The sequence below is a fragment of the Mytilus galloprovincialis genome, chromosome 10 (assembly GCF_965363235.1).
Source record: "Mytilus galloprovincialis chromosome 10, xbMytGall1.hap1.1, whole genome shotgun sequence".
Taxonomy (NCBI): domain Eukaryota; kingdom Metazoa; phylum Mollusca; class Bivalvia; order Mytilida; family Mytilidae; genus Mytilus; species Mytilus galloprovincialis.
In genome coordinates this window covers 79,308,357-79,321,343 of record NC_134847.1, presented here as the reverse complement: position 1 = coordinate 79,321,343, position 12,987 = coordinate 79,308,357, and positions in this window count along the sequence as shown.

The window sequence follows — 12,987 nt, the reverse complement described above, 5'->3', positions numbered from 1 at the left end:
AATTAATGATATTTATTTATCATTTTGCACTAAATTGATAAATAAATCAGCTTTTCAACTTTTGATGACAAAAAAGTAACATTTGCCCATGTACAGTCTAAACTGGGTTTTTCTATATTTCAATATTTTTTAGGCTTACCATATCAGTTATGTAAAAGTTATGCCTGATTTTGTTATCAATGCACAGTTTATTTGGGTTTTAAGCAAAACATAGCTTTTCTATGCAAAAAAACAATTGTTTGCATAATTGATATTTTGAAATATTTGATCTTTTTCTTTTAACATCTATATGGATGTGGCAACAAATAGTGTTTTTGGGGGGAAGACAGCATAGCTTTATATAAAAACTGCATCAATGCTATCCCAATTCATTATCTTGTTTAAAATCAAAATCAAAGTTTTTTATCTTTATATAATAAAATTCTTATTGTACTTAAAATGATCACTGAATATTTTGTTTGTTCATTACCTTAATTATTTTTGTTACATAACTTATGGACAAGGTTGTTTTCAGCTTTAGAACTTAAAAAGAATAAATGAAGATTATGATCTTTTAGCCAGAAAAAGATATTAAGGTGGTACCCAACACTTTCACTAAAATTAATTTGGCTCGTTTAATTTTCATAAAATTTTGTCAAAGTATTTATTTTGACCCTAAAACAAAAATATGAAAATTTCACAAATTTTGAACCAACTGTTTTGTAAAAAATTACACTGGTTATATAGCAGTTTGACAAACACAAATTTTGAACATTGAGAAGCTTAATATTCCTTTTACAACACAACGTAATTAAAACGTTTAGCTGACTTTACAGAGTTATCTCCCTGTAGTGTTAGGTACCACCTTAAATAATTTCATTTTGTCATATATAAATTGGATGTAATTTAGTAACTTCACCTTAAGCTTTGAAGTTTGATGATGCTAGTTGCTTTAAATGTGCATTTGACTGATGTTTTCTGCTTTGCTATGTGAACAGTTTAAGAATTTGTTAATTTTTCTCATATTCCTGACATTTATATATTTGATATGTGAGCATTCCAAAATGAGCATTAACTGTTTTACTCTGTTGCGTATTTATCAATGTTATTTTGTTATTTTGTTATATTTGTTATATACATATATTATGTAAAAACCTAATTCGTGTAAATTTAGTAAGTTTAAGTTTTGAGATGTACAAAGGTGAGGTTTTGTTATTTGTGTCAGATGTTTGGACTCCTTACTTAGTTTTTTCTACCATACAAGGTAAAATATTTTGCCCCATAAACCCCATTTATATTTTCATATACACGATATAAGACTATTTTCATATAAGACTTGATGGCTCATAAAAGGTAATTTACCAAAATTTAAGCAGATTCATGATTTCTCTTTTTTTGATTTGAGACCCAAATAAGACCAATTTTGCAAATATAAGGTAAAAGTTGGGTCAGTCTTTTCCTGCCATATTTAAAAAATCAAATATCTTGAAAAGGAGCTCCATGACCTATCAATATTTTTAGCTTGTTTTGTTCCTTAACTGATTCTGGCTTGTAGCATCAATATTAAATCTTTTTTTTTTTAATTTCACCTAAGTACATCCTTAAATCTGCTAAAGTTTTGCATTCTTTTAGTTAGTTAGTAAAAATTAAATGTTTGAATTGCATTCCATATTTTTGGTACATTGTCTCGTAAAGTTTGCACTAAGTGCAATAAAATCCCCATAATCACTGATGGATTACATACTGCACTTGTCTCAAAACAGAAATTAACTGTATAAAACATTGGGAAATATACTATATTTGTACACATATTTCGATATTAATCAGTAACATTCATTCAAGTAGTAAGGGAATAAAAAGAAAAAGCAAAATCTCCTTCCTTGTGCAATATGTGAACAGTGTTGCATCATCGTATCCAGACATTTTCATAAAAATCTGATTATAAGTTATCTACGTTCATATCCGTAGATATGGATATTTTAACACCCTGAAGTACCCCAGTATACCATGAGGCGTAGCCGAAGGGTGTACAGGGTACTGAAGGGTGTTAAAATATCCATATCTACGGATATGAACGTAGATAACGAATTTATCCCCGGTCTTAGTGCGAATCGGGCGAGTTTTATGGAAATTCGCATACAAAGTGTAACGTGAAAACAACGTTTTTTTCATTTTCTAAAAAAGTTTTATTGAAATTTGGAAATTTTACATATTTTTTACGGGTGTAGGGTACTACCTTTGGTAGAACCCTACAGGTAGTCAAATATAAGACGTTTTTAATACAGAGACAGAGAAACTGGATTGAGTCAAATGTGGCGCTCAATGTTGTGAGAGTTACGTCATAGATAGTGTGACGTCAACGTGGGTCATTTGCATAGCTAGGTCAGTAGTCCCATTCCTAGAAAATGTGGCAGTTAAGTGATGCATTTAATGAAATGAGTGTAAATGATCGGCATAATAGGACAAAATCGTTAATGAATTAAATATTTAATTAAAAACATCATGGATAATCTACAGAATTCAATATTTCACAAGGAGCAATCATGGAACTAAGGAAAACTTGCGTGAAGTTCCCCGGGATAATGGTTAGCAACGTCCGGGGATATGGGTTAGCAACACCCAGGGGCTATGGGTTTTGTAAAGACGTGCGTTAACCAATCAAAATCCTAGATATATACTAAGCCGGGGATAAATATATATGTTTTGGGTTTGTATAATTCTAGCAATTTTTGCAAGTACTAACAGCATGGTACTGAGGTGTATATGCTTAGTGTAAAGATTGTTGCCAATCTTTAATTTAAAACAATATCTTTGGTTTCTGGATATTAATAATGACTAAGGCCAAATAAAAATATATGTGTGGTTCCAGTAACCCTACCGTCCCTACTTTTTCGGCTTGAAAATAGCCTACCCTAAAGATTTTATTGTCATTTTTCATTAATCACTGTTAAAGTCAGAATGTTACTCCCATAGACTCAATGTAAAAAAAAAACATAAAATAAAAAAAAATCCCTGCCTACCTACCCTAACTTATTTTCAGATGTAACTGGAACCACACATACTTTTTTATTTGGCCTAAACAACTTTTAAAAGTATCAGAGATTATTATTGTCAATAATAATAAATACATGTTAAAGAAATACAATATGTTAAAACGTTTGAATGTGTTTTTCGTGTATGCGTTATTACCTCTTGGATTCTTTCAAGCTCAGTTCAAAATCCTTTCGTTATAAGAAAAGTCCGGTTTTTATAGTTCTTAGCATGTCTTATCCTTGCGTGTAAGAATATAGTCAGTTGCCGGTCAAGGTTTATCATGTAAATAACTGTCAGTGCGTAAATAAATATGAATTATAAAGAAAGCAAGCACGATGTCATAAGTCTTGATACTGATTCAACAATATAAAGCATGTAAATACAAGTAACTAAAGAAATGTAGGATTCATAACAAGCTAGAAAACAAAGATGTTATTAGAACGCCACATGTTGGCGGAATTTCGTAATGTTAAATCGGCAACTGTTAAATTTGCCGGGAACGACGTTACGTTTACAAAAAGGTACTGCCGCGATACTTAACGTTCACAACACTTAGAATGATATACTTATCCCAATATCAGGCAAGTTATTACAAATTATAGATATATCACAAATATGTGTTTAAAATTAATACAATGCAATATTTATTTCACAGTGCAGAATCAAAGTAATCTTTACCACCATTATAGTGTTAATAAGCACTTTAAATGATTTTATTGTATATATGGCCTGTATCATGAATTGTTTTAGATTCTTATCTTGAGTAAACTGGTATAAATGGAAAAAATCTATTTATATTTTCAAAATTGTAGTTTTTAATAGCATATGATTATACTTATAAAATTAAAACTGCAGATATCTTTAATTTTTGGGTGACAATGAATTAATTTGGATTAATGTGTATACAAACATGATATATTTATTGAAAATGTTCACATATATGTGATGTTTAATTTTTCTGGTCTGAAAAAAAAGTATTTATCTGTAATAATATTATGATCTGAAGCAAAAGTCTATTTAATTGATGTATTGCTAATTTAAAACATCTCAAATATGTTTTTTTATAGGATTAATCATTAATTTCCTAACATGAACTATATTCTTTCTCATGATCAAAATCTCTATTTTTATGATAATATTAACCATTCAATGGACAATTTATACCAAGTTAAAACCAAAGTTTATATTTTATTTCTGTGTTTTATATATTAATTTGTTATGTTTACATGTTGCTCAACTGATTTATTACTGGTTCAATAAAATACGTGTTAATTTATATTCTTTTTTAATATCAGGCATTTTATAGCCTACCACAAAAGGAGGATCTTTTACTTTTATTACCAATAGTACTCAAAGGCTATGTTAAAAGTACAAAGGTATAAATTGACTTTTGTGGCAACATCAATGAGGCAGCAAACAGATTACACAATAAAGTCAGACATGATGTTTAGAGGCTTACAACAAACAAGAGTATACATTATTTGCCAAAAAAAAAATTGCCCAAATCCAGACTAGATAAGAATAAAGTTTACAGATACTACCTTTATATAGTATCACCCGTCAACACTAAATTTCTTAAAAAATCTTAAAAATAAAGAATTGTAGGTTAAACTACAATCTGGACATACCAGAAATTGCGAGAAGACAATTCACAAAAAAGAAAAATTCAGATTTACTGATAAAATATTGTTCCAACCGAAAATTGACGGTTATTTCAGGTACTTCAGAAAAGTGACATCTACTAGTTGCTACTGGTAAAAGTGGCTCTCATAATGGAAAACTTAAGTATGCATGGGTTTATTCATTGACACATTATAAAAGACGAAAGGAGGAATCGATCATAGCTACAAAGAATTCCACCTTATCATTGTTGCCTGTGACACAAATGTTCATTGATGGTCACCCTAGTCTTTGAATTAAAAGTGGATCCCTAGATATAGCAATTTTTTTTTCACCATTGAATTTTTCTTAAAATTTGCATACATATACTATGCAATGGCCTCTATAAAAATTTGAGTTAGAAATAGTATGTCACCAGACTCGTTTCCATGGTAATGGTCACCAAAGTTGGTACATCACGTGTATGCATAAATACATACCTGATGTAGAAACTCTGGATCTTTTTCAAGCCTTTGAAAGTCTTTTGAAAGGATTATTCTTCATTTATTACAAAATTATTATTAAAAATGTAAATAAAACACAAATGAAGGCAGTTTTATTTATATTTATCAATTTCGGCTCAAATTTCATCAACACTGCTCCACACAAAATACACAGATTTTGTAAAAAATTTCTATTTTTCCTAAATTTCCAAAAAATGGTCCAATGAATATTTTTATAAAAGAGGGACGAAATTTTTATAAATTTGACACAAGATGGTCAAAACAATAAGCTTTAAAAAGAATTTTAAAAAATATGGGTCACCAGACTATTTTTTGACCGAAAAACGTTTTTGTGACCCCTAACGACACAGTGATCAACAGCAGTTCTTTGTACCAACTAACTGAATAGGTGCCAAACCTTCTGTTGTGGCAATGTGAATCAACTATATATATGTCGTGTACATTTTATTATTTTGTACAGGTTATTACTGGTACAAAAACTTTGTATGAGTAATTACTTGTATGATGCCATCATACAAGTAATTACCGGTACAAATATAATTGTACCAGTAATTACTTGTACAATTTTTGATGAGAAAAAGATAATAACTTGTACAACACAATATCTTTGAGTTGTATGTGCTTCTACTTTGATCTAATAGGTTAAATCTATAATTCCAATATATGATATTACTTTTGCAACTTTTATTCATGATTTATTTTCAAATTGAATTGTGGAAGGGTTTTATTTTATTTTTGCTTTTAACGACTTTGTCACTAGTAGTCAGTATTTAAGTGGCAACAAGCTGTTCAGCTCAATGTCTCATGCTAGGTTATGTTGTTACTCTGCGTTCGTCGTGTGTCTGAATAATAATACTAATATAAAAAAGAAGATGTGATTTAATTGCCAATGAGACAACTCTCCTCAATAACCCAAATGACCGTGATAGAAATTAAGAACTATTGGTCACCACATGGTCTTTAACAATGATCAAAGCCCATTCCGCAAAGTCAGCTTAAAAAGGCCCTGAAATGGCAAATGTAAAACAATTCAAACGAGAAAACTAACGGCCTTATTCATGTACAAAAATGAATGAAAAAAATATGTAACACATTGACAAGCGACAACCATTGAATGACAAGCTTGGTACAGGCACATACATAATTTGGCCCGGTTAAACATATTAGCAGGATCCCAATACTCCCCTAACCTGGGACAGTGGTGTCACATTACAACATAGGGAACGAACTATGAAAATCAGTTGAAAGAGGCTTAACTCATCCAATGGATACAATCAGAAATACTACACAGAGTGGACATGGCTGGGTACCTGTATATCTCATACAACAACAACAATAAATACCCACTAAGCACAGATTACACGTGTGAAAAAAAGAAAAGAAAAACAAACTTAATATAGATTTCAAAAATACATACTCTCTATGATAAGAAAAAATTGTAAGGGTTCTACGGAATCCAGTCTCGCCCACTTTTTATGTCAATGGCAGGCTCAACAAAAATGAGTAAAAAAAGTTCACAATTGGAAAGCTGAAATCATCTCTTTTGTCGTAAAGTTTTGATTTCAACCGACCCTCATTGTCAATTTCTAGATGTAAGTCAAGATATTAAGCCGACTTAACTGTATCTGTTCTATCCTTTATGTCTAGTTCGATGGGATAGATGCGTTCAACATAGTCATCAAATTTTGAATTATTTAGTGAAAGAACATCATCTATATAGCGGGAAGTAGAGTTAAAGGATATTGTTTACTTCTTATCTTTCTTCCTAAGAAGTTCCTGTATGAAGTCAGCCTCATAATAATATAGAAACAAGTCGACAAGAAAAAGGGGCACAATTTGTTCCCATTGGAATGCCGACAGTCTGTTGAAAAACACGTCCTCCCAACGTAACAAATATGTTGTCAATCAAGAAATCAAGCATCTTGATAATGTCAGTTTCAGAGAATTTTTTGTTTGAATCAGAGTGATCCTTTACAAAGTAGGATTTAACCCTCCCTAAGACAATGTAAAATTGAGAATGGAAATAGGGAATGTGTCAAAGAGACAACAACCCAACCAAATAAAAAACAACAGCAGAAGGTCACCAACAGGTCTTCAATGTAGCGAGAAATTCCCGCACCCCGGAGGCGTCCTTCAGCTGGCCCCTAAACAAATATATACTAGTCCAGTGATAATGAACGCCATACTAATTTCCAAATTGTACACAAGAAATTAAAATTAAAATAATACAAGACTAACAAAGGCCAGAGGCTCCTGACTTGGGACAGGCGCAAAAATGCGGATTTAAACTTTTTGAGTTACGGCACTTTGTAACTAAAACAGGGGTGTGTTTTTTTCACATGTCGCACTGTATCTCAAAAACGATTCTCGATTATGGCTTAAAACTTTAAAGACTTTTTAATTATATTAATCTTAATATCTGTATACTTTTTTGGTGATGATTCAAAATTTCATTTTTGAGTTATTGAGTATTTTGTAAAAAAGAGAGGGTTTTTTTACATGTCGCACCATATCTCAAAAACAATTTATGATTATGGCTTAAAACATCAAAGACTTCTTAGTTATATTAATCTTAATATCTGTATACTTTTTGGTGATGATTCAAAATTTCATTTTTGAGATATTTAGTATTTTGTAAAAAAGGGGGAGGGGTTTTTTACATGTTGTGCCTTTTCTCAAAAACAATTTATGATTATTGCTTAAAACTTTACACACTTCTTTGTTATATTAATCTAAAGATCTGTATACTTTTTGGTGATGATTCAAAATTTTTATTTTTGAGTTGAGTATTTTGTTAAACAGGGAAGGTTTTTTTTACATGTCACGCCGTATCTCACAAATAATTTATGATTTTTGCTTAAAACTTTACACACTTCTTTGTTATATTAATCTAATGATCTGTATACTTTTTGGTTCTGATTCAAAATTTTATTTTAGTGATATTTAGTTTTATATAAAAAAAAACATGGTTGGAGGTTTTCACATGTCCCGCCGTGTCTAAAACACAATATATGGTTATTGCTTAATCCTTTCTCAGAAACTATTTATGATTATTGCATAAAACTTCCACACAAGACGTCGGGCGTATCATGCGCTCATGGCGCAGCTGTTTATTAAGTATCTACATCTGATTCACGTCACCTCTAGAATAGGCAGTTTCACAATAACTAACTGTTCTGCTATATGGATAATGTGCTCTCCTAGAAAAAATTAAAGATGGATCAATATGTTTAATGCGTACACCAAGATGAACTTCAAGTAAAGGTAAACATGCAAATTACCGAAATTACTTTTGACAGTCTGAAGGAAGACACACCACCTTAGCTAGTGGGGGATATTATGGACATAATTGTGCAAATCGTGATACAAGCATGAAATTTGGTATAAAGGTTGATTAAATGATAATTAAAAAAAATCCGCTGCTGGCCAGAAAAAATCATTTTTTCAAGATGGCCACCACACATTTCGGAAATGGCGTCATTACAAATTGACAATTATTCGTTAATCCTTTAAAAGGTGTGTTATATGTAAAATCCAATGTTAGATTTAATAAAAAGTAAATGACAGTTCCTGCATTACGACTAGATAATACATTAATGAAACTAAAGGTGACTTCCGGTTTCAAAATGCCGGCAAAAAAAAATTTCAATTTTTATACTTTCAAGCAACTTCACAAGGGATGTAAATCCTTGAAAGATGTGTTATAGGTATAATCCAATGTAAAAACGTTAACAAAAATTCCTAAGTACGACAAAACAACACATAAATGAAGAAAAATAGTGACTTCTGGTTCCAAAATGGCGGCAAATATGTAGAAAATATTTTTATAATTTCCATCAACTTAACAAGTGTTAACACTCTTTGTTACGTTTAAATGCCTAGTTTGGTTAGAAAGACAGGTTGCTTATTTTATAATTATCTGATAGTTGCCTATACAACAACAACCCGTACAAGGAAGGCCAGAACGGTAGCATCTACAGTTACCAACGTGACAGCAGGATTTTCGCCTCCGCATTTCAAAATTTTCTGACACGAGGATGCAATGGCAGTCAAAGAAGTCCGTTTTGGTTTCCAACTGTCATTGATTCTTTCTTTCATCCAACCCCAGTGTCCATGACTTGGAACACGTACCTGTCGAATACATGAATCAGGCTAAGCCCAAACAACTCCTCTTTGATATACTTCTCTTTTGATGTGCTCTGGAAAAGAACCTCTTGTAGGCGGATTTGCTTAACAATGCCGCTGCTTCCTGGCAAATACTTCACATCGTGCCTCGCTTCTTACTTAAGCCTAAACAAAAACGTCCTTTACATCTGGAAAACCTTCTATTGTTAGCCAAGCTGACCTTTTGCTTTTCTCATGACAATTCGACAAAGTGTCACATCCATTAAATGAATGGACGAAAGGAAGAGCAAGGACCAAACGTATTTGATATACGAGCAGGAAGCCATCAAAAGTCGTTATTCCTTCCATAACCTATCCACAATTTGTTCTACCTAATTTTTTTATTGCTGCAATTCTTGATACTATTACATCTGTGTCAGTACTACCTAAAATTACATTTTACAACACTTTTCATAATCATGCCGAACATGGAAAAACATTCGTGTATCTGCTTCTTCATGATTACAAGGAGATAGATAGGAAGTATCTTTATTGAAATTGCAAAGAATATTTTCACCATGAGTAACATACACATTCTTATAAGTCTCTTAAGAAGCAATTTTGTCAGCAAGAAACTTGAACAATTTTGTTTTGTTGTCATCTTCACAGAGAAAACTACTCCATACTCTTGGTGTTCTACCAGAACCAACACCTTTCCATCTGGCACAAGAACCTTGCCTTTGTCTTGTCACATCCTTTAAATTATTCATTTAGTAAACATCAAATACAATGTCTACTTTTGAATACTTATCGATGCAAGATTTTATATAAGGCAGTATGACATCATAAGCATAATCATCAAATATTTTTACCTTTGTGACCTGGAATTAACTATTGATGCCCCACCAACGATAAATACGTCCGAATTTGGATCAGCAAATCGCAGAATGTTTCAAGTAAACCCATTTGCAACGATTTAATACCACTATTTCAAGTGACATCCTGAGATAAAGACGGAGGAGCAGTTTGGTTTCTATGGATAAAGAAATATTCCAAGTAAAACTGTCTACTGTGACAAAAAATGAAAAGTATAGAAAAGATTCGCAATCACTTTTAAGCTTCTCCCGCTTTGTTTTTGACAAAGACGTTTCCAGTTTCATTTTGCGGCCAAAATAGGAAGTTGTTCTTTTTTATTTGGTTATAAAAAGCAGGTTCTGCATTTGCTTCAACAGATCTTCGTATTGTTTGGACCAATATCTTGGAGTTTATTTACATATCTTACTTGTTTCCGAATCAACAATTTCCTAAATGGTGTATTTTTTATACAAATCTGACGACTCTTCTAGAAATGAATTTCCAAACTCGTAAATCACTTTGCAAAGCCTTTAAAGCTGTTTAAAAAAATCTTTTTGTGTTTTCGTAGAGTGTTCATTATGTCGTTCGTCTATTTTAGAATGACCCAAACCACTAGATCTTTCAAATTAATCTTCTAGTATACTGACTCCTGGTCCAGCTACCATCCATTTGTCTAAAAGGGATCTTCGGTTAATCCTATGGCACCAACATCGCACTCATCAATTGCATTATTCTGTTTTTGCGCCTGATCAATTGTGTTACAAGAAAGAAATTTGCTGGTTTAACGTACAGTGAAATTATCATTTTCAAATTCCATTGCCACCTGTGGGTGATGTTCGGGAAGGGAAGTCATATCTCGGAGATGAGTCGGTAACGATCGAGCATAATTTACACGATCAAGACCTAAAACAATACGCTATCATGCTTTATACATGTAATATGAACTGTTTGAAAAATACGAAATCTCACTCATGAAATGAGCATGCATTGTTAATACCAAAATCAGAAGAAGTTCTTAATTTATAATTGAACGCCAGGAATTAAACTGTGGTCGAGATGACTCTATTTTCTTACACCAGTCTTTTAAATCATTGAACGTCACAGAGTCATGATATAAATATTTATTCTGAGTTTAGCTTTCATAATCTGAAATTACCAATTTTTAATCAAAATACATGCAGTTGTCTGATGCGCCTGTCTAGTCCTAGGTACGTTTACATTTGAACATAAATAAAAATAATCTGCCGTTCTTGGTGTTGCAATATTGGCTTCAGTAAGACAACATGTCTATCCCCTATCAAGCAATATATAACCCAGAGTTTTATATTAAGTCATTTCAATGTGCAATCCACCAAACATGACGATACACTTATATTTTCCTTACAAATCAGGCCATTCCCACTGAATTTGCTTAGGCATTTCCAAAAGTGGCTGATCTGCAGTTACAATTGTTGTTTCTCCGGAATTAACCACATTTTCGCCTTAATCATCAAATACCTGAGAATTGCCTGGTAGTGCATAAAAATCGCTCTTGATGTTTATAAATAGTTTGCACATGCGCAAAAGTGTGAAACACGTGTATCATAACCTTGAAAAATGTTATTAAACCAATTCATAATATCATTAGAAATCCAAAAACACTAAATATATAGTAAATAGTTCAAATGTGTTTGAAAGAATTTTGTTACATTTTTTGCGCATGCGCAAATACTGGATATGTCAAATATTCATTTTTTATAAATATGTGATGTAAGGAAGGTAGCCACCAAAACTGGTAATTGGTTTTTACTACAAGAAGTTCAAAGAAAAGTTTTCGAGAAAAATCAGTATTTTCAAACTAAAGAAAACAACCATTTTAGAAAGTGGTCGTGGCCATCTTGAAAAAAATACTTTTTTTAATGGCCAGCAGTTATTTCTTACAAAGTATATAATAATGATGCTTTGTGGTCATTTTCATACTTGTATCATCATTTGCACAATTCCCTCGATTTTGCTTGCTAATATCTTCCACTAAGCTAGACATACACATAATTATGCTTATGTGCCAACAAGTTTTGCCTAATAACTTAGGCTTTGTTGAGAAGCAGTAACAATGCTATCTATTTTGTACTCTTTGGTTGACCCTGCAGGAGACTGGACCTGTATTCGAGACTAGTACAAATCCATGCCATGTAGTCTTATATAGTTGAATCCTTTGTATGTATCTAATTACACAATTTATCAAATAAACAGTAACAGTCTAAATTTGTACACAATTTTGAAAGAAAATAAAGGCCTTACTTTGCCTGATTTATTTTAATAAACTAGTATCTTAGATCCAGCAAAGTAAGGCCATTCTTTTCTGTCAAAATTGTGTACAAATTTAGACTTGCTGTTTATTTGATAAATTGTGTAATTAGATACACTCGTTTGTTGTGTTTGAGCTTTTGATTTTGCCATTTAATTTGGGATTTTTTAAAAAATTTCTAGGCGTTCTATATTTTTGTGTTTTACTTTATAGCTTTTGTTTTTATAAAGTCTTCCCAAATATCGGAAATAAAGTTGTTTTGGATATTTTGGGATTGAAAAATTACTCACTACTCACTCACGTCTATGCTTAAGTGTCTAGAATGTTAAAATATGTCATATTATCTTCAGTCGACATTTTCAGCTTACTTGAAAGAGCCAAATCTATCTTTAAGTTGTAAATCATTTATTATTGTTTTTGTCTTGTTGTATTCAGTAAGCTCTCAGCATTACTTTGCCTGAATGTACCGAACATTGGTATGGACAAAACTGTATCATGTATATGACGATGCCACATGTGGATCAAGATATTCTTACCATTCCGAAAAAAAAACTGGGATTCGTGTATCCTAGTCTTTAGTTGTCAAATTTATTTTTGTATACTTTC